This window comes from Hyaena hyaena, unplaced genomic scaffold (genome assembly GCF_003009895.1).
Source record: "Hyaena hyaena isolate Hyena2069 unplaced genomic scaffold, ASM300989v1 scaffold_109, whole genome shotgun sequence".
NCBI classification, from domain to species: Eukaryota; Metazoa; Chordata; class Mammalia; order Carnivora; family Hyaenidae; genus Hyaena; species Hyaena hyaena.
This window is the reverse complement of record NW_024080740.1, coordinates 472476-496241: the sequence shown is the minus strand read 5'-3', so window position 1 is coordinate 496241 and position 23766 is coordinate 472476. Positions and strand designations below refer to the sequence as shown.

At 38.3% G+C, this 23766-nt stretch overlaps 2 pseudogenes; both read left to right on the top strand.

Moving 5' to 3' along the window:
• Window positions 1–1872: 1872 nt before the first annotated feature.
• Window positions 1873–15204, top strand: LOC120234424 (annotated as a pseudogene).
• A 151-nt stretch (window positions 15205–15355) lies between these two features.
• Window positions 15356–16899, top strand: LOC120234423 (annotated as a pseudogene).
• The last annotated feature ends 6867 nt before the right edge of the window (window positions 16900–23766 follow it).

Below are 23766 nucleotides of genomic sequence, written 5' to 3'. Positions count from 1 at the left end.
AGTCAATTGTTCTTTCTTGAGTAGAAGGGAAAGTAGGGCAGTTATTGTCCATTGGAACTGTGAGCCCATGGCCAGGCCTGGGTCAGGTATATGCATTCTCATAGGTATACTTGTGTTCATTCCAGAGAAAAATTAGGAGAGCAAGTGTTTTATAGGCTAGAACTCAGCAGTAAAAAAAATATATGAATACTGGACCCTGCATAGCAATCACAATGGGTCTGTGATTACCTCAGTATTTTACCCTAATCATGGCAGTCTCCAAAGAAAAAGGAAATTCAGTAAAGGAGGGGGGAGAAACAAGGATTTAAGGGTTGTCATAAAAACAATTAAGCCATAAAAGCAACTGTCATGTAATTAGCAAATTGCCTTTCTGTGTGACTTAGGGCAACGTCTCAAGGTTCTCTCTCTCCTATTGTTCTTCATCCCCCAAAATCATTAAAACAAGGGAGTGTGATTGGAGGTTTCCTAACACCTCCTGAGCTGATGACATAATAACCCAAAACTTTAAAATTCCCATCTAGCAAGATAAAATTCCCTAGAAAGACAGGGGGCAGCCAATACGTACAGATGAAGTTATTTTCTTAGCATGTGGAAGTGAGTCTATGCTTTTTGCCATCTGAAGTAAAGTCCTATGGGTTCAACTTTTATCTAAATCTTTCCTGTGAAGAATTGCCATTTGTTTTTCTGACATGTATAATTACTTTTTCTTGGCCTTTAAATTTGAGATCACTGCAGGGAGTGCCTGGGTGGCTCAGTCAGTTAAGCCTCCTACTCCTGATTTTGGCTCAGGTCATGATCTTGAAGTTTGTGGGACTGAGCCCTGCAATGGACTCTGCACTGATAATAAGGAAGCCTGCTTGGGATTCTCTCTCCCTTTCCCTCTACCCCTCCCCTGAGCTCACACTCTCTCTCTCTAAATAAATAAACATTTAAATATAAATAAATAAATAAATAAAGTTTGAGATCGTTGGGTTTTTGTAGTACTTTTACCTAAACAAAAGTCAACCAGTCATCTTTTCACAGACTTACATACAGATGGGTAGAAATACTTACTCTAAGCACCTTAATGGTCCTTCCAAAAAAGAAGTATTAAAAAGAAACATAATTTCTCAATGGTGGCATTACATGTCACCAATTATCAACTTTGTGTTAGGATAAAAAGATGGAGGACATTAAAGAATTTTTAGTGCTAGTTTCATTTAAAAATTTTATAATTATATTACTCACTCAAGTTCCACTGTACCTAATACTAGTTCAGATTACATATGTATAAACATGGTATTGGGTCTTCTTACACAGTGAATGGCAAACATTTTCCCTCTAAAATCTAAAATAGTACTTTAAAGAAATATAGGCCAGGGTAGCCTGGGTGACTCAGTCAGTTAAGCATCCAACTTTGGCTCAGATCATGATCTCATGGATTGTGAGTTTGAGCCCCTCTTTTCAGGCTCTGGGCTGACAGCTCAGAACCTGGAGCCTGCTTCGGATTCTGTGTCTTCCTCTCTCTCTGCCCCTCCCCTGCTTGTACTCTTGTTTTTCTCTCCTTCAAAAATAAATAAACATTTAAATTTTTTTTAAAAAAGAAAAAATATAGGCCAAAGAGCTCCAGTGAAATCAGCTCTGTAATATTCCATATAGCTCAATATCTTTTAAAGATTGGGTTCATATGTCTCTACAGTCAAATGAGTAGGATATTCTGTCCTGTACAGAGAAGGCAGCAATCTGGCAACATAAGAGTTGGCAAAAACATAATCCACATGTACCCAGGTGCAGGGAAGTGCCTCAGGGACCTAGGACACAGGCTGAAGGAGATTTTGATAGGTGCTCTCCACTGCTGGGGGGTCATTACCCACACCAGTCACCTCAAACACAATGGCTCCTTACATCTCTGATATGTTTCCACTCATCCTAGAGATCTACATCCCAAGTAAGTCCCTGGAAAGGAAATTGTGTTGTAACTTCCTCCACATCATTCTCCTTGGAATACTTCCTGCAATTTTCCAAAGCAACCTAACCATGGTGCACATTGCCTCTTTTTTATGACTTATGTTGCTAAGAAGGCACACTTCAGGGATCAAGCATATTAAATGTAATTACAGGTTTCCTTTGATAGAGCAAATAGTTTATTTTTGCAAACCACCAAGTACCTCTCTATTCTAGTTTAAGATTTATTTTTTTGAATGTTTTATTTATTTTTGAGAGAGAGAGAGAAGAGAGAGAAACAGTGTGAGCAGGGGAGGGTCAGAGAGAGAGGGAGACACAGAATCTGAAGGCAGGCTCCAGGCTCTGAACTAGCTGTCAGCACAGAGCCCGATGCAGGGCTCGAACCCACAAACTCTGAGATCATGACCTGAGCCGAAGTCGGACGCTTAACTGACTGAGCCACCCAGGCGCCCCTAAGCTATTATTTCATTAGTGCTTAAAATATGCAGATTTTGTGGGAAATTATTCTGCTTTCACAGCCAACATTCTCTATGTGCAATTCAATCAGTTGTCCACGCTGGCAGGGTTTTGTTTTTGTTTTTGTTTTTCTACATATGTAACATGTTTCTTGGACGTGTAAAAGTGATACATATGTACCACAGAACATTTGAAAACTACAGAAAAGAGAAAGGGATAAAAAGTGCTTATAATCCCTTTGCCCAGAGATACTAAATTTTGACATTTTGATATATTTCTTACTTTAATTGCCTATCATTTTACAAGGTTTCATCTACATTCTTTAGAGCAATCGTGGTTTCCAAAACCTCTCTTGTCAGCTCTCCAATTTATATCAGGAAACTAATACATTTTTCTTGGCTGAAGCAGACTAAGGAGTTGAAGCATCACGAGTGAGAGGCAAGAGAGAAAATAGAGCTCAGAATCTTTGTTTCAGTTATGAACTTATTACAGCAAAGAATTAAATGGCCCCCTTCAAAGTCATTCCCAGAAGCCTCTCCTCTCATGACTTCATTTCCTGATTCTTATCTTAGAAAAGAGAAGATTTATGAGAGTTAACTCTTAATACTATTATCAAAGTCAGCACAATTCCTTTTTATCTTGCATTTGGATAAAATGCCACCTCTCTTTCTATTGTGCAGTGCCAGGCTTCCCCTCGTTGATTTCCCTGGTTCTGAGCCCTCTGGGTTTCCTCTCCTCGCCACTTAAATCTGCTCCTACACTACTGACTACTTACATCAGCCTTGGGCAGCCCAGGAGACATGAAGTAATATGGATTGATGCTTGTCAAAAGAATAACTTAATACAACATATTCTCAAGATAGAGACTAATCTGAACTACGGAAAAAACTACAGATTTTTAAAGTGTAACTCTAACACAGTTATAAACACAGTAAAATAGCATCTATGAGATCCTGCTAAAACCACCTGAATAAACAGAACAATGTGCGTTGAGCGTAATTAGAGTTATATGTGAATAAAAGGTCTAGCAGTAGCATCTATGTTTTATGGAATCCATGTTTTCAAGATACATTAAAAAAACAGGCTGTGTAAGAAATATCACGGTAAACGTTACCATATTCAGCAAGCTCATCTGGTTTTAAACTTAATGACTTACCCAGTGATGTGTTGGTGGCGAGCTTCCCATGGTTTGAAAAATTGGAGCATTGGATCAATTTTCAACTGCCAATGGGCATAGGCATCAACAATTGCCGATTGAATCATAACAAATAGTCTGCCAAAAAATAAAAAAATATGAACCAACATTTTGTAATTGGTTATTTGTAAAAAATGAAAAACAAAACAAAAACTATATGTATATTTTTTAAGTAAGTATCTTTTAATAAAAATTTGGCCTAAATCTGTCTTATTTTAAGAACTCTATAGTAGATTATAGTGATTATTTGATGTTTTTATCTTATACTAGGAACAAATCAAAAGTTGCCAATCCTACATCAGTCTCATTTTTATTTCTTTTTTTTTTAATTTTTAAAGTATTTATTTATTCTTGAGAGAGAGTGACAGAGCGTGAATTGGGGAGGGGCAGCGAGAGAGACACAGAATCCAAAGCAGGCTCCAGGCTCTAAGCTGTGAGCACAGAACCCGATGCAGGGCTCTAACTCATGAACCATGAAATCATGACCTGAGTTGAAATTGGACACTTAACCAACTGAGCCACCCAGGTGCCCCTCTTTTTTTTATCCAGAAAATTATCTGCTCTATAAATCCCAAGGTCTGGGAACCCTTAGACTGTCCGACTTCCATTAACTTCTCTGAATTCTCATACTACACCATTGTATATATTTAGATATTAAGTTTAATAAGGATATAACTTTAATTCTTCTATAAAAACCAATACTATTAGTCTTAACACTTCTTACAAGTTGTTTGCTAAATGACCAACAGGGGGTACACGAAAGATGCTCAACATCACTAATCATCAGGGAAATGCAAATTAAAACCACAATAAATATCAGTCATACCTGTTAGGATGGCTGTCAAAATAAGAAATATGTGCTGACAAAAATGTGGAGGAAAGAAAACCTTTGTACTGTCAGTGGGAATGTACCTGGTGCAGTCATTATGGAAAATAGTATAGTTTCCTTCCTCAAGAAATTAAAAAATAGAACCACCTATGACCCAAAAGCCTTACTTCTGGGTTATATATCCAAAAGAAATGCAATCACTATCTTGAAGAGATATCTGCACTCCCAGGTCCATTCCAGCAATATTCTCAATAGCTAAGATAAAAAAAACAATCTAGATGTACATCACTAGATGAATGGATAAAGAAGCTGTGATATGTGTCTGTGCACACACGCATACACACACACTCACACCACAGAATATTATTCGGCCAGTAAGAAGGAAATTCTGACATTTGCAACAATGTGGATGAAACTGAAGGACATTATGCTTAGTGAGATAAGTCAGACAGGGAAAGATACATATGATATGATCTCACTTATTGCTTTTTTTTTTAATGTTTTATTTATTTCTGAGAGAGACAGAGACAGAGACAGTATGAGGAGGGGAGGGTCAGAGAGAGAGAGAGACACAGAATCCAAAGCAGGCTCCAGGCTCTGAGCTAGCTGTCAGCTAAGAGCCCGATGTGGGGCTTGAACCCATGAACTGTGAGATCATTACCTGAGCCAAAGTTGACATTTAACTGACTGAGATACCCAGGTGCCCCAATATGATCTCACTTATATGTGGAATCTAAAAGTTAAAAAAAGCCAAGCTCATAGAAACAGAGAATAGACTGGTAATTACGAGGGGTTGGAGTGTGGGGGAAATATGCTGGTCAAAGGGTACAAGACTTTAGTTACAAGATGACTAAGTTCTGGGGGTCTAATGCACAGCTTGGTAACTATAGTTAATGATCATTGTGTTGTATACTTGAGATATGCTAAAAGTAAATCCTAAGCGTTCTCACCACACATACACATACACAAAAGGTAACTATGTGAGATGATGGATACATTAATTAACCTGATTATGGTAATCATTTCACAAATTATATGTACATCAAATCATCACATTGTATACTTTAAATATATATGACAATTTTGTCAATTATTCCTCAATAAACCTAGAAAAATAGAGCCGTTTCCTTTCATAGTTAGTCATGATTTTTATCCTGCAATCTGCCTTATCCCACTAATTTGTTTAAGAGACTAACTGGATTAAAATGGGCTTTTAAACTAGTTTGTTAATTTTTTTTTAAGTTCAGAGACCACATCTGTGAAAGGTAACACATCCAGTGGTATATACAGCAGACTACAAAGTACATTAATTTAATCTCATGCTATTAATTGAGCATTATTACATTTTAGAAGACAGGACTCTGAAAGATTAAATAATTTCTGAGGTTCACTATGGCTTCCCTGAGATGATTCTCAAGCCTCCATCACACATGTATAAGCTCCTATCAATTTAAACATTTTTTATCCATCCCACTGTGCCTAATTTTTACATAATGGGTTCAAATTATAATACAGAGGAATTATTTCCATGTTCCATAAAATATTCATTTTGAAACTAAAAATTGCCTTTTGTTTCTATTGATATATTGTTTTAATTTGTTTTTGAGTTCTCTTTGACTTCAAAATTGGCCTTTACCTTGTGGTTCATTTATCCACAATATATGTTCAACAAAATATTTTTCAGGATAATTAAAATTGTTATAATGCAATGCATCTTCTGATTCATAAGCAATATAAACTTAAAGAACTTACTCCCTTTTTAATAGCTTTTGAATACCAAAATATTGCAAATAACTACAACTGGGGCTTGCATACATTTTATCCCATTAACTCTGGTGTATTTTTATAGTCTTATAACCTAAATCAGGCTCTTTTCAAGTTTGTGAAAGACAGTTTTTTTTTCTTTATGAAATGATCCCTTCTTCCAATTGCAAAATGACCTCTTGCATAATGAAGCCTGCTAGGGCTTCTCTCCCCCTCCTCTCCACTCTTGATTACTCTTTCCCACTCCTCCAACATCCATTCCTACTACTCTACATCCAAAATACATCCTGGATCTATCCTTTCCTTTCCATCTCCAAAGCTACCACCCTGACCTAAGGAATATCATCACTCACTTGCATTAATGTTCAGGCTTCCAAACTGGTCTCATCCATTTCCAGGCAATTCTTCACAGTGAACCTAGAGTGATCTTATTGTGATATTGTAATCCTAGCTTTCCTTTGTTTGAACATCTACAGTGGTTTCCCGCTATGCTCTTCACCATATGTCATGCCCTTCAATGTCCTCAAGTCTCCATGCTACTACCATGGCTTCTGGTCTCCTCCTCCTCTCCCTCTATGCTCCAACCCACCAATGCCCTGAACTTTTGGCTCCTCCACTCCAGCAAGCTAATTCCTCAGCACCTTTGCTCATGCTGTTCCTTATGTCTGTAAAGCTCTTCCTCTGGATCTTTATTGGGACTGGCTTTTTCTCGTCATTCAGAGCTCAACGTCTTCAGAAAGGCCTTTTTTAGAAATATTCCCACCCTGCCCCTTTGTAAAAAAGTATGTTTTATTTTCTTACAGCCTTTCCTTTATCACTATCTGCAATTATTTTGCTTCTTGATTTGTTTATTGGCTTCCTAATGGTTTCTCCCTCTAAGAGAATCAAAGTCCTATGAAAGCAGAGCCTTGTCTGCCTTATTCACCATTTTACCTTTCTCTAGTGCCTAAAATAGAGTCTTATTGGGGCACCTGGGTGGCTCAGTCGGTTAAGCATCTGACTACAGGTCAGGTCATGATCTCACGGTTCATGGGTTCAAGCCCCACATTGGGCTCTGTGCTGACAGCCAGCTCAGAGCCTGGAGCCCATTTCAGATTCTGCATCTCTCTCTCTCTCTCTCTCTCCCTCTCTCTGACTATCCCCTGCTCATGCTCTCTCTCTCTCTCAGAAATAAATAAAACATTAAGAAAAAAAATTTTTTTTTAAATAGAGCCTTATTATGACTTTCATGGGTCAGAGGCACTTTTGCCTTCCTGGGCTTTTTTTCTCCATAAAAAATACTAAAAATGAAAGAAAAAGAGCTATACTCCAAAAGTTATAAAACACTGATGAAAGAATTTGAAGATAACATGAACAAAGGGAAAGATATTCCATGCTCATGGACTGGAAGAACCAACAGTGTTAAAATGTCCGCACCACCCAAAGCAATCTATACATTCAATGCAATCCCTATTAAAGTACCAACAACATATTTCACAAAATTAGAACAAACAGTTCTAAAATTTATATGGAACCTCTAAAGACCCCAAATAGCCAAAGTAATCTTTAAAAAGAACAAAGCTGAGGGATGCCTGACTAGCTTAGTGGTTGAACATCACACTCTTCATTTCAGTTCAGGTCATGATCTCACCGTTCGTGAGATCAAGCCTGCATCAGGCTCTGTGTTCACAGCACAGAGCCTGCTTCAGGTTTTCTCTCTCCCTTTCTTTCTGCCCCTCTCTCTCTCACAATCTTAGATTTTAAGATATACTACAAAGCTGTAATAATTGAAACTGTATGGTACTGGCATAAAAATAGACACACAGATCAAGAGAACAGGAGATTCCAGAAACAAACTCACACTTATATGGTCAGTTAATCTATGACAAAGGATACAATTATATACAATGGGGAAAAGACAGTCTCTTCAACAGATGGTGCTGACAAAACGGGACAGCTACGTGCAAAAGAATGAAACTGGACCACTTTCTTACACTATACACAAAAATAAACTAAAATGGATTAAAGATTTAAATGTGAAACCTGTAAATATACAATTCCAAGAAGAAAGCATATGTAGTGATTTGTTTCCCCTCAGGTACACAAACATTTTTTATAGATATGTCTTCCCAAGCAAGGAAAACAAGCAAAATTAAATTATTGATTACACCAAAATAAAAAGGTTTTGCACAGCAAAGGAAACCATAAATGAAACAAAGAGGCAACCTACTGATTGAGAGAAGATATTTGTAAATTATATATGTGATAAGGGGTTACTATTCAAAATATATAAACAACTTCTACAATTCTGCACCAAAAAAAAAAAAAAAACCCACAAAGAATTCAATTAAAAACAGGCACACAACCCAAATAGACATTTTTCCAAATAAGACAACAGAGTCATAAAACATTAAAATATGCTCAACATCACTAATCATCAGAGAAATGCCAATTAAAACCATATTGAGAGGTGCCTTGGTGGCTCAGTCAGTTGGGTGGCCAACTTCAGCTCAGGTCATGATCTCACGGTTTGTGGGTTTGAGCCCCACTTCGGGCTCTGTGCTGACAGCTCATAGCCTGTAGCCTGTTTCAGATTCTGTGTCTCCCTTTCTCTCTGACCCTCCCCTGCTCATGCTGTCTCTCTCCCTCTCAGAAATAAATAAAATGTTAAGGGGCGCCTGGGTGGCTCAGTGGGTTAAGCGTCTGACTTCGGCTCAGGTCATGATCTCATGGTTCGTGGGTTTGAGCCCCATGTCAGGCTCTGTGCTGAAAGCCAGCTCAGAGCCTGGAGCCTGTTTCAGATTCTGTGTCTTCCTCTCTCTCTCTGACCCTCCCCTGCTCACACTGTCTCTCTCTCTCAAAAATAAACATTAAAAACAATTTAAATAACTAAATAAAATGTTAAAAAAATTTTTTTAAAACACCCATATTGAAGTATCATCTTATACCTGCCAGAATGGCTAGTATCAAAGAGACAAAACATAACAAGTGTTGGAGAGGATGTGGAGGAAAAGGAACCCTTGTGCCCTGTTACTAGAAATGCAAATTGGTGTAGCCATGATGGAAAACAGTATGGATATTCCTCAAAAAAATAAAAATGGAACTATCATACGATATAGTAATTCCACTACTGGGTATTTACCTAAAGAAAATAAAGGCACTAATTCAAAAAATATATGCACATTTTGAAAACAAAGAATAAAAAAATATATATGCACGCATATGTTTATTGCAGTATTATTTACCATAACATTGCAAGATATAGAAGCAACCCAAATGTTCACTGATCAAAGAATAGATAAAGAAAATGTGGAATGTATGTGTACACACACACACACACACACACAATGGAATATTACTCTGTCCTAAAAAACAAATGAAATCTTGCAATTTGCAACAACATGTATGATCCTAGAGGGCATAATGCTAAGTGAACTAAATCAGTCAGAGAAAGACAAACACCATACGCTTTCACTCATATGTGGAATTTAAGAAACAAAGCAAATGAGCAAAGGAAAAAAGAGACAAACAGTCTTAAAGAGAGGGGACAAACTGATGGTTGCCAGTGGGGAGGTGTATGGGAGAATGAGCAAAAAAGATAAAAGGAGTTAAGAATACACCTCTCTTGATGAGCAATGAGAAATGTACAGAATTGTTGAGCCATTATAACGTCACCTGAAACTTACATTACAATGTATGTTATACTTGAATAAAAAAATAAAATTTTGAAACAGAAAGCACTAAATTGGCATGAGACAGATTAACAGGAGACAATCAGATTTAATGATGTACATGCAAGGAATCCACATAAACATGAGAGATTCTAAAGATAATCTGGCAAAATAAGATATGTATATCATCTTAACTTAAGCAGAAGAGGGTAGAGGTCTGGGACCTCAAAGGGGAGGAAAGCAATTCACAGAAAGATGAAAAAGAGTAAATGTCTGGTAAACAAATACTGGCTGGGCCTTGCAAAAACACTGGGACATAGAGAAGACTTTAATCAAACAGATCTTGCTTCGCTCCTCCCTGTCTGCCATACCTAGTTCATACTATGTAATAGTCACCTATGGTGATGGCTCCCTTCCTGAAACAGGTCCTCTATCTAAATTCTTTTACGCAATTAGTGGGAAGGATAAAAAGAAAAATTTCTTGAGTCTTCTCCTTCTTAAAAATAATCAGCCTAGGGGCGCCTGGGTGGCTTAGTCGGTTAAGCGTCCGACTTTCACTTGGGTCATGATCTCGCGGTTCGTGGGTTCGAGCCCCGCGTCGGGCTCTGTGCTGACTGCCAGCTCAGAGCCTGGAGCCTGCTTCAGTCTGTGACTCCCTCTCTTCTCTGACCCTCCCCTGCTCACGCTCTCTCTCTCTCTCCTAGAAATAAATAAAACATTGAAAAAAATAATAAAAATAAATAAAAATAATCAGCTTAGGGGTGCCTGGGTGGCTCAGTCAGTTAAGCGTCCAACTTTGGCTCAGGTAATGATCTCACGGTTCATGGGCTCGAGCCCTGCGTCGGGCTCTGTGCTGACAGCTTTCTCAGACCCTGGAGCCTGTTTCAGATTCTGTGTCTCCCTCTCTCTCTGAGCCTCCCCTGCTAATGCTGTCTCTATCTCTCCCTCAAAAATAAATAAAACATTAAAAAATTTTTTTAAATAATCAGCCTAAAATAATCCACATGCCAAAGAGATCTATTTCGGGTGGCAAATTTTAAAAATATGAAAAATTGTATTTTATGATTATACTGGTATAAAGACAAATATATTAATATTATACATTAAAACTTCTTGGATGTAAAATTTAGTGTTTTCTTCCTTCTGATGGAAAAGAAATTAAAACTTCTTTGTGAGCCTTGGGCACTGTATCTCCTAATGGAAAATTCACCCTGAGAACAGTACCCTGGGCATGATAGCTGCTCAGTTGTTGAGTGGATTAAATGGATGGAATGGAATTTAGGACAGTTGGACCCTGCCTCCCTTCCACTTAACTGGTTAATAATCATCATAAGTTCTGTATGTGTAAATTGAGAGGGTAAAATCAGTTGGGTTTCCTTTTGTTTACTCAACTCCGTGTCTAAAATTCAATGACAGTTATGGTTTGTGCCATATTATTTTGCCTTTTATTACACACATCTACTATCTTTTATTGCTTTTGTGATTGTTTGAAGTGTTAGGCTTATCTCTGTGACTAGATTATAGAGTCCTTCAGGACTGGGATTTTATTGTATTCTTCCTTATAATGTTCCCAGAGTCTATGGCACAGGACATGTGATTAATATCTCCTGGTCATTTGTCTGATTGCACTTTTAGGTTATTATATGCAAAAAATATATATAGAAAAAAGTAAACTTTAGTCAATATATAGTTGAGCACTGGCTCAAGACAGAAATGGCTTGAAAGGAGTTGATAGGTATTCTGAAGCAGGGCGCCTTGGCCTTTTTCATGTTCTGTTCTGTCCCCATTGGCACAGCAAATGGCTACATGAATGAGGCTACTTGAAGTCAGAAGTGACTCAGACCCTACCACACCATGTAGGAGATCAGTATCTGACTTCAAGCATACTGTATTTGTGCTGTTGGGGAGGAAAAGTAATTTTATCCTCTACCTCTAGGTTCTCAGCTGAGACCTCTCTGTAATAAAAGACAGATTAAGAGGAGAAAAACAAACTGAAGTTTAATAACATGCATACCTCCTATATCCATGGGAGAGACCCAGGAAAACTGACTAATATGGCCCAAGCTACCACCATAAATACCATCTCCAATTAAAGACAAAAGAAGATGTTGACATGGGGGGTAGGGAACCAATTACTTGAGGTTATCAGGCAAAGGACAATTAACAAGGGTAAGTATTTATGCAGACTTAGGGCACTTGCTTTCTCCATTGATAAGGGTTTCTAAAAAGTAAGTCATTCTTCTTTTCCTGGTATAGAGAAGACACACGCTTACAAATGGAGAGTTACCTTTTAAGTGTAAATACCTCTTACAAAAGGGTAATTTCTGTTGTTTTTCATAAAAACAATCATCCTAAAATACGCCTTAAGCCAAAGCGGTGTAATTTGGAGGGGCAAATTCTGCTCCCTTTCAGTGGCCAAACTTCTGGAAAGCCTTCTCTGAGGTCTGCTGTAATTGCTGATGTAAAATTATTAACTAATTTTTGGCGATAGGCTAAATATGTCTCCTATTGCCTGGTGAGAGCCAATTACTAAATTAAGAGGAATTTTGCCAGACCATTGTTAAAGAGAGCCATTATTAAAAATTAAATTATACAAAATTATAAATAAATTATATTAAAATAAAGGTAATAAATTGTGAAAACATTACATTTTACATTTTACTATCATGCATTCTTACATTTTATTGTTAACTATGTTTTTTAAATCATTTATGCCTACTATATGTGTATGATGGAAACATAATGATGTGCTACTCACGCTCTCCAAGCTCTGTGCTCAGTAATGTCAAATTGGTAGCTTGAAATTGGCCATGATGAAAGTATTTACCCCATGGGATCGGAAACTGCTAAAAATCAGGGCTTTTTCTTTCTAAAGAGCTGAATGTTAAAGATCTATCACCACACTACTTTCCTTATCCTTCCTAAAGAGGTTCAAGAACAAGTATCCCCAAAATGTGCCACTTTGGCATATGGACAATTTTAAGCAATCAAGATTCAGCACACTCAGAAGTAACTTTCACCTCTTTTGTACCCAACAGAACTATAGATAGGGCCTGGCCCAGAAAGAGAGCTATTACCAATAGACAACGTTTTGATCTGAAAGACCTATCTGTATGACAGGACAAAAATCTAATTACCAAACATTTGCTCTTCTTATCACCCTGTGAATCATCCTCCTTCCCTTTGAAACCCCAGGCCCTGGGGCACCTGGGTGGCTCAGTCAGTTAAGTGTTAGGCTCAGGTCATGATCTTGCAGTTCATGGGTTCAAGCCCTGCATCAGGCTCTGTGCTGACAGCTAGCTCAGAGTCTGAAGCCTGCTTCAGATTCTGGGTCTCCCTCTCTCTCTGACCCTCCTTTGCTCATGCTGTGTGTCTCTCTCTCAGAAATAAATAAAACATTACAAAAAAATTTAAACCCCAGGCCCTTATCCCATTCCTTAGCTCAAGATGGCTTATATGCCTCAATTGTCTGGTTTGTCCTTGGGCCTCATATTCTTATGGACTGCCAATAAATATGTAATTAAATTTGTTTTCTCCTATTAATCTGTTTTACATTAATTTGATTATCAGACCAACCAAAGAACCTAGAAAGAATCAAAATTTTTTCCTCCCAAATGCACACACACACATGCATACACACATGCACACACACACACACACACACACACACGTTATACACACAGCAGGTCTACAATGAGGACATTCTGAGGGCCTGTGCAAATGGGTAGTCAACAAGAAATTTTAGTAAATGTAGTAGGATCTATGAAATTGGAGGGATGTACCAGGCAAATGAGGACAGGGAAAGAAAGCACTTTCAATTCAGCCTTCAATTTGACTGTATTCTACTGCTGGTATATATCTGATTCCCACCCTGAATTCTCTACATCTCCAACCAAAACTGCTGTATTGGCATTAGGTCCTGGCAATTCTATTTGGTGACTAATTTGGTGAACTAATTTATGCGTAGTGGTTCACAGTCCTTCAATGTATTATTTCCCCTAAATAATAAATTTCCATGTCCATAAGACTCTTCCATGGTGTATCTCCTGTGAATCAGTGGGAAGAAGCGTATTTAACTTCATATAAGCTATACTGCATTTTGTCTATTGATTTCAAAATGTCTAGAAGTTTGGAGATCTTGTCATTAGGTCAATAGTAGAAAGGAGTGATTGCTCACTTCCAGTGAAATGGGACAGTGAGGAGGGGCTAGGAAGTAGTGGACCCTCACATGAGGATGGGTCTTGCTACTAACAGTAGTTTATCAGGTGGGCTACTTTAATACCTACCCTCCTTAGTTGTTATCTTTGCCCGTATTTTACAGGTAAGAAAGCCAAGACTCCTAGAAATCAAATGACTTGCTGCAGATCACAAAATGTTAATTCTAAATGACTACTGTATTATAACAATTCCTTCATAACTCAGTGGCATAAAACAGTCATGTTATTAGGTTAACAGCATATGGAGACTTGATATTTGAGAAAGGTTCAGCTGGGCTACTCTGTGTTGGGCTCTATTATGAGGTTGCTGTCAGATATCAGCTACACTGAAACTCCAAGCTGGTCTCCCTCTCTCTCCTGAGACATTCTGATATCAAGATAACTATCTATAGCTGTTTTCCAGCTGGAACAAAGGAGGGTACAGGAGAAAAGAAAAAGAAGGTTCCTGTCATGCCAGAAACCCTTAAGGAAAAGCAAAGGAATTCTGAAATGTTGAAGATCAAGCACTGAGAAAGAAATTTGCCAAAGATGTTTCAAAAGGCGGAAGCTTCTCTGTGAGAAAGCCAAGCATCACCGCAAGTAGTATGGGCAGATGTATAAAACTGAGATCCAAATAGCTAAGATGGCAAGAAAAGTTGGCAACTTCTATGTACCTAAGAATCCAACATGGCATTAGTCATCAGCATCACAGGCATCACTGGAGGAAGCTCAAAGGTTCAAGAGGTGTCGCAGCTTCTTCACCTTTGTCAGATCTTCAGTGCCACCTTGGTTAAGCCCAACAAGGCTTCTGTTCACATGCAAAAGATTGCAAAACCATAAAGAGCAAAGGGATACCTAAACCTGAAGTTGGTGAATAAAATGATCTACAAGTGTGGTTATGGCAAAATCAACAAGAAGCGAATTGCCCTGACAGGTAAAACACCGATTGCTCAATCTCCTGGTAAATATGGCATCATCTACAAGGAGTATCTGAATCACAAGATTTGTACTGTTGGAAAACATTTCAAAGAAGCAGACAACTTCGTATGGCCCTTCAAATTACCTTCTCCACAAGTGGGGATGAAGAAAAAGACAATCCATGCTGTAGCAGGTGGAGATGCTGGCAACAGAGAAGACCAGATCTATAGGATTATTAGAAGGATGAATTAAGGAATCTACCATGATTATTTCTATAATTTAGTCAGTTTAATAAATGACTACTTTGAAACTGAAACAAACAAAAAAATATATCAACCTACCTACCTAGAGAGAGAAAGAGTTAGAGCTTCTCCATGTGAGCTAGTTTGGGCTTCCTCACAGCATGGCAGCCTCAGGATACTTGGATTGCTTACACAGTGATTCAGATTTTGGCACAAGTGTTCTTGCAAGGAAGGGGAGTCACGTCACCTTTTCTGACCTAGCTTCTGAGTCACACAGTGTCACTTCCGTCATGTTCTTGGTTACAAGATAGTCATAAATCCACCCGTTTTCAACTAGAGGAGAATTTGACTACACCTCTTGATGTGAAAATGGCAAAATTCCAGAAATACATGTGGGATGACAGATGCTGTTGTGCTCATCCTTGAAAATACTGACATAGATGGTTATGTGACCAATCCAGAATCCAAAGCCTGGGCTCTGTCATGTCAAACTGCTCACTTTTTTGCACCATATACCATTCTCAAGTCTCCAGAGGCACTTGGGTGGCTCAGCTGGTAGAGTGTCCAACTTCAGCTCAGGTCATGATCTCACGGCTTATGAGTTCGAGCCCGGTGTGGGGCTCTGTACTGAGAGCTCAGAGCCTAGAGCCTGCTTCAGATTCTATATCTCTCTCTCTCTGTCTTCCCCTCCCATACTTGTATTCTGTCTGTCTCTCTCTCTCTCAAAAATAAACATTTTAAAACATTTTTAAAAAAAAGGCTCCATATGTGCACTAATGTAATTGTCCAAATAAGCAGGCTGATCAGAAGAGAGTAAATGAGGGGAAAGAAGCACATGAAAGGGCCCACACCACCTTGTCTGTCCTCCCCAAGCTGCTCCTAGAGCCCCGCAGCAGGGGGCACCCAGCCAAGGCCGGAGCACATCCTGTGCTGCAGGTTCTGGAAGGATGACCTCACCGGCTCTGCACAGCTCTGTAGACGCACTACAGCCCAAGTGAGAGAACAATTTTCTCTGCTAACAAAACGTGTATTCTGAAAGTGTGTTTTGGAGGAGTTGCTGTAGTTTTACCAAGGGATCTACAAATGCTAGGGAACTGTCTTCCAAGGGAGTGGAAACCTGGGAGGCCAGTGCATCCTAAGATTTCTTGGACAGTCCGGGCTTCTCCAACAGCAAAGGGGATTTAGGCCCAGTTTATAGCTGTCAACAGAGAAGCATTTGGAGGCAGAATACAAAGATAAGGATTCAGATTATTCAGGTCAAGGAGTAGCACAACCGCCAAAGGTGACTGACACAGTCAAAACCCACATCATTCCTGGGTGGTTGGGATCCCAAAGATCCTCGTCTTATGGCCCTGCCTCCATATCATGCCCTTCGCCAGTCCTACATGCTGAACAGTGAGCTGTCCTGACAGCTGTACCGGAGGTCAGGAGACCTGGGCCTAAGAGTAACTTCCACGCCGCCAGCTCCACCCTGCTCACCTACTCACATGATGCGCTGCCGAAGCCACGTAACTGCATACATACTTTCGGAGATGCACATACTTATCTGGATCACCTTGAGCCACTGAAAATGCAGCTTCAGTGAAACCAAGGCCTTTCCCCAAGCTCAAAATCCCTAAAAAAGTTGAGACAATTGATGACTTCAAGGTTGAAGATTGAAGGATACAATCCTTACCTAAGTATTACAATGGAAATGCCTGTTTGAAGTGCTTTTAAAGGAGGGGTTTGAAGGACAGTCAGTCTTTAGGAGTTGGACTGAATGGCCAGTGAAGGCTAGGCTGCCCTAAAGGAAGAAGGAATGAAGTCAAAAATCTATTGGTAAACAGCAGTTTTTACTCATTAACTTGCAAGGATGTTGCCACGCAAACATAACCTTGCTGGTTCTCTCAGTAACAAAAGGCCTTGAGTTTGGTTAACTTGCCAAGGATGTGTGAAAATGCTGAGGGTGGGAATAAAGTCAGGAGAGTGAAGACTTCTAGATGCTTAGAAACGTGTATGCGCATTTCAATCCCACATTTTTATGAAGTTCAGTGAATTTCAAGAATTACGTATAAGCTATTTCCCTAAATGTGAGCAAGTTGAGTAACAATACCAACAGTCATAATAACATACAGTTATGGTTATAAACATTAAAGTTGTATTTGCTTTATATATTGCTATAATAAAGGAGTGTTCTGCAAAAAAAAAAAGTAAATGATTCACATGGTTTAGTTTTTAGTATTAAATTTTAATTACTCTTCCCTGAAGAACTGGTAAAAACTTGGTCTAATATGGAAAAGATAATAATAGTTTCCTTTTGTTTGTTTCTTTTATGGATTTTCCTTCTGTGGATCTTCAGTGAGTCTTACCTAACATCATTCTGCACGGAAATATTGTTACATATATTCTATGAAACTATTCCTCATATTCCCATGATTTCACTGTTTGCAGAAGATTCTTAGTTTTTCCAATGCACTTGTGGGCAAGGTTCACCTTTAGTACTATAAAGAAGGTATGTCTTCCCCAGAAAAAACTTTGCAAAATGCCTACTACTAGTATTTATTGATGGAGAATTGAATCTTTCTCTATTTGCCTGTCCATCTGTTTTGGTTCCCTAGGTCTGTGTTCTATGACTTAATTTGACACTTTTGTTCTTCCTCTTTGCAAAGGAGAGGTTTTACAGTATGTGTTTTATTGGGTAAAGTAACTTCCTGATGAGAACCCCAAAAGAACAAGAACCTTACTCAGCAAAAATTCAGATGTCCGGTCATCTCCTGCTAATACCACAGACACCCCACCAACAACCACACATCATGCACTGTAGCTAAATGGCAGCTTAATAACTTCTTGCCCAAAGATATGTGAGACACAGAAGGCTGGTACCTTGTCTTAGAACATTTAGAATACCAGATCAGGTACTGGAAGAGAAACTTGGGCATAGGAGCAACGCACAAGAATGAAAGAATAATTATTGGCCAGTTACCAGAATAGAGACACTGTTAGGTAAAAGGAGAGGCTACAATTCACAAAATGACGTGGGAGCTCAAAGGTCATCCCAGTCTCATTCACCATGAGTGGGACCCAATGCCTGTACCAGTAGAACAGCAAAGGAGAAAAAAGATTAAGACATTGAAACTAACTACTTAGAAGAGAACAAACCTGGGTTTTGAATCTCAATTCCACCCCTATCTGCCTAGAACGATTAATTTTTATGGGCCATGTTTGTACGTCAAAAACATAGGTAAAAATAACTACCTTTTTATCATTGCTTTCAGGACTACTGTGTCTGGCAATATTTGGAACATAATCAGCATTTCTTCTTCCTTCTCCTCTACCCTTCCTCTGCCTTCCCTTAGGATGAATCTAAGAAATGGGTTGCAGCTGAGTCTATGATGTGGGATTAATGAGCTCTGCTAAGAGACACTGGGCAGGCAGGGTAGGGGCTGACATATTCCACCATTACAGGTGGGGAGACGGAGAAACATTGCCAATAACAGCTGCTGAAAGTCGAAGTTGGACGGCACACATACATTTTTTAACAGAGACAGTGCCAAAATTATGTCAAGATATGTGCAAAGATGACAAGACACTGTGGCACTGATTTTAATACAGTGCTTACAAACTGGAAGCACTTTATGTGTGTCTTAATAAGGACCTGGTTAAAAAATCATGATCTATCCATGTGATGGAATGAAACGTATCCTTTAAAAAGAATAACGTAAAACTGTATGTGTTAATGGAAATATCCCCAAGATACGTTGTTAAATCAACAAGCAACCTGCCAACAGAACGTGGTTTCAGTTTGAGTGTTTGTGTGGATGATATGTTTATGTAAGGATATATGATGATGTATGCATGGAAAATACTGGAAGCATACACAAAACTGTCAATGGGGGACGATATTGTGGAATGGAGTAGGAATGAAGCATGTGAGAGAGGAAGGCTTTTTACTTAAATTTCTTCAATCTATTCATTGATTTTTAAAAAATTTATAAGTATGTATGTCTTTTGCAATGAAAATAAAATAAATTGAAATGTTCATCAAAAAGCTACTTAGCAGAGAGAGAGAGAGAGCGCGCGCGCAAAAGAAAAATGCCCCAGGATATCAAGAGATGGTTAAGAAATTAAAATTCCCCTTGGGCTTTTTATGCTCAATATTTGCAGCAGAGGGTCCCTAGGACATGATAAATAATTGTGCTGAACACAAGCAGGAAATAGGATAATGAAAATCATGTACCTGACCTAAAGGACTCCACAGGTAGGATATTTAGAGAAAATGTCTAGATGTTTGTTCATACTCATTTTAGGGGTTCAGTCCTGGCTGCCCGTTAGAATCATCTGGTGAGTTTTAAAAATCTCCCAAAACCCAATGGCAAAGATGCTGACTCAATTGGAGTCAGGACAGAACCCGAGACAATTCTTCTGTAGTCAGGATAGAAAACCACCCATCTAAGAATGCTTTTTACTCTCAGGATAATAAAAATACAATCCTCCACCATCTACTATACGCCCGGTTCTGTGCTAGGCATAAGCTATACAAATATGAAGTGATTTAAAAAACATTTAGGAATGGGCTAAGGAACTGAATTTTTCCAAAGAAGACATACAGATGGCCAACAGACACATGAAAAGACTCTCAGCATCACTAATCATCAGAGAAATGCAAATCAACCACAGTGAACTATCCCCTCACATCTGTTAGCATGGCTAGTTTCAAGAAGATAAGAGATACTGAGGACCAAGTGTTTGCAAAGATACGGAGAAAAGAGGTCCCTTGTGCACTGTTGGTGGGAATGTAAACTGGTGTAGAAAACATTTTGGATGTTTCTCAAAAAAAAAAAAAAATGGAGCTACCATATGATCCAGCAGTTCCACTTTTGGGTATATTTCCAAAGAAAATGAAATTACTATCTCAAATCAGCATTCCCATGTTTATTTCCAGCATTATTCACAACAGCCAATATGTGGAAACAACCCAAGTGTCTATCGATGGATGAATAAAGTGTGGTATACATATACAATGGAATATTATTTAGTCATGATAAAGAAAGAAATCCTGCTATTTGCAACAACATAGATAGAACTTGATGGCATTATGCTAAGCGAAATCAGTCAGACAAAGAAAGACAAATACTGTATGGTCTCACTTATATACAGAATCTAAAAATGCTTGTCATAGAAGCAGAGAGTGGTTACCAGGAACTAGGGGGTGGGGAAAATGGAGAGATGTTGGTCAAAGGGTATAAACTTCCAGTTCTAAGATGAATAAGTTCTGGGGAGCTAATGTACAGCATGATGATTATAGCTAACACTATTGTATTACATACTTGCAAGTTACTAAGACAGAAAGTCTTAATGTTCTCACACACGCACAAAATGGTAATTACGTGACATAACTGAAAGTATCAGCTAATGCTATGGTGGTAATCATTTGGCCATAGGTGTATTAAATCAACAGGCTGTACACCTCAAATTTACATAATGTTATGTTAATTACATCTCAGTAAAACTGGATAAAAATCAATCAATCAATCAATCAATCAAAGGACCACCCCTCTAAAAGTATTTAGGGCAAGTAATGGGATATTTGGATTTGGTACAATTTAACTTTTCTGTAACTGTGCAATTTGTGGATGACAAATGGAAAATATTTTAAAATTAAGGGGTCACATATAAAATAATATTTTCTATTTTAATATTAGATAACTGAATAAAATAGGTTCAGTGGTATTTGTCCCAGTTTAAAACAAACTACCTTGTATGTGGCAATAAGTATTCCAAGAGGTTGCCTGGTACCTGAGCTGTCTCTTACCCCAAATGACCAGCAACACGGTCATTATTATTGGGAGCTTGTTTGAAATGCAGAATCTTCAGCTTCAGGCAGACCTATGAAATCACAATCACCACCAAACAAAATCTCCAGGTGATTCCTAGGCATATTTAAGGTGAGAAGCTTTGTGTTAGTTCTTAGAAGAATTTAAAATATTTTAGCCTAAAATATTTATCCTTGACCAAATCCTATTTTACTAACGTTAACTACAGATTTGGTTATCCTAAAATTGAATGACTTGCTCTATGGAGAATCATAAATGGTATACATCCCAACCATTTCTTTAGGTCAATGACATTAATAGAACTTTTTAGCAGCTACTATATGCTGGACACAATAGATATTTTATTTTATAAATATTATTTTCACAAAAAGTCTAGAGAGGTAGGTATTTTCCCCCATTTATTGAGGAGTCAGTTGAGATCCAAAGAGATTAAAGTCTCACAGCTGATAAATGACAAAACTAAAAAAAAATATTTTTTTTAAATTTTTTAACGTTTATTTACTTTCGCGACAGAGAGAGAGCACAAGCTGGGGAGGGGCAGAGAGAGAGAGACACAGAATCTGAAACAGGCTCCAGGCTCTGAGCTGTCAGCACAGAGCCAGATGCGGGGCTTGAACCCACCAACCGTGAGATCATGACCTGAGCCAAAGTCGGGCGCCTAACCGACCGAGCCACCCAGGCACCCCACAAAACTAAAATTTAAACTCAGTTCTGATTAGGGGCGCCTGGGTGGCTCAGTCAGTTGAGCGTCTGACTTCAGTTCAGGTCATGGTCTTGCAATTCCTGAGTCCAAGCCCCACATCAGGCTCTATGCTGACAGCTCAGAGCCTGCTTTAGATTCTGTGTCTCCCTCTCTCTCTGCCCCTTCCCTGCTCGTGCTCTGTCTCTTTCTCTCAAAAATAAACATTAAAAGATATAAATAAATAAATAAAATCAGTTCTGATTAAAAACTCCGTTGCTGCACTATACTCCATTGACTTTTCAACACCGATTATAACTGTGGTGCCATAGTAGAGTATTTACTACACTTTAAAAAAGTTATTAAAAATTATTTTTAAATTATTTCAAAAATTATTAAGATAATCTCTAATTAATTTAAAGTTACAGACACTACAGGACTATAGAATAAAAAGGGAGAAAGTTAGCTCCTAATCTATGAATTGGCCAATTATGTGTTAAATTTTATTTCACACACACACACACACACACACACACACACACACACACACACTATGTGATCTATCAGTGTATTTGGAAGCCTTGCAGTGAAAATGTTCATGCCCTGAACTGCAGCCAAGGGGAACATTTTGTTCAAACTGCAATTAAATATTAATAAAAATAGTTTTATATAAAAACAAGGATGGAGCTTTTAATATAGAAAATGTGCAAATGTATATAGACCAGCTTCTAAGTGGATCTTATCTTTCCTGAAAAAAATGCCAAAGTAGAAAATTGGTCTGAGATGAAAAAAGTCTTGTCATCATCTATCATAAGAAGATGACATTTAATCCATTTCCTTTCTTTGAAGACTGATTAAACTTCAGATGGAATTCAGTTAATAAATGCACATTAGCACAATACATCCCCAAGTCATATCTTTCTTGGTAACAACGCTTCTCCCCACTGATCTGTGTTAGTTCCTACCTTGAATTTTGGATTTGAATAATTTTTGTGGCAAACAGTTGTTGTGCTGGCCAGGTAAAGTCAGTCTTTTCTTACTGGTACTAAAAACAAGCGGTAGAAGATTATTCACTGACCACAAGTTACATACGTTCAGCATGATTGGACCTACGTGGATACACATATATCAATCAAGTCATGCCGAAAATATTCAAACAGGGAACTATACCAAGGTGATATGACAAATTTAATTTAATATGAGGTCTCTAAGTCCTATCTTAGGCTATGCTTCTGTGGTTCATGGTGCATGTTGAAGAGTTGATTGAATTTGGCATTTGTATGCAACTAGTCACCACACCTTTTTAGTTCTGTGTGTTGCTGGAAGGGCACATTAATTAAAAACTGAAGAATAAGAAAAAGTATAAAAATAATAAATAGATCTACCTGTCAAGGGAGGTTTAAGAAAAGGCCAAATGTGTGACAATTCCCATTGACTAGTAAAAACATTACTTAAGTTTGGAAGCTGTCAAAACTTCATCCAACTTTAACACTCCCATGCAAATAAACAACATAACTTAAATATCAGATCCCTGAGAAACACTTGGTTTTCCGTTTTAAAAAAGAGGAGGGTGAAATTAATGAAAAACTGATGTGGGTATGCAGGTGAAATGCAATTAAGACCAAATCTCCCAACTGAGAAAATGCTCCATGAAGCAGAGAAAGAAAATAGTTTTTATTCTTGAATAAGCAGTAAGCCAGAAAGTGATACCCATCACAAGCAACCCTCTAAGAAATTGCAAGAACATAAAGAAATCTCACAGCGTGTCTGGGTGGCTTAGTCAGTTAAGCGTCCAACTTCAGCTCAGGTCACGATCCCACAGTTCATGAGTTCAAGCCCCGTGACAGGCTCTGTACTGACAGCTCAGCCTGGATCCTGTTTCAGATTCTGTGTCTCCCTCTCTCTCTACCCCTATCCCATTCATGCTCTACCTCTCTATCTCTCTCTCTCTCTCAAAAATAAACAAACATTTTTAAAAAATTTTTAAAAGAAAGGAAACTCACCCTTTTATCTAGCCAAGCAGAAACAACTCATCATATACATGTTCTGAAGATAATCAATAGTTTTCAAGAAAGAGGGC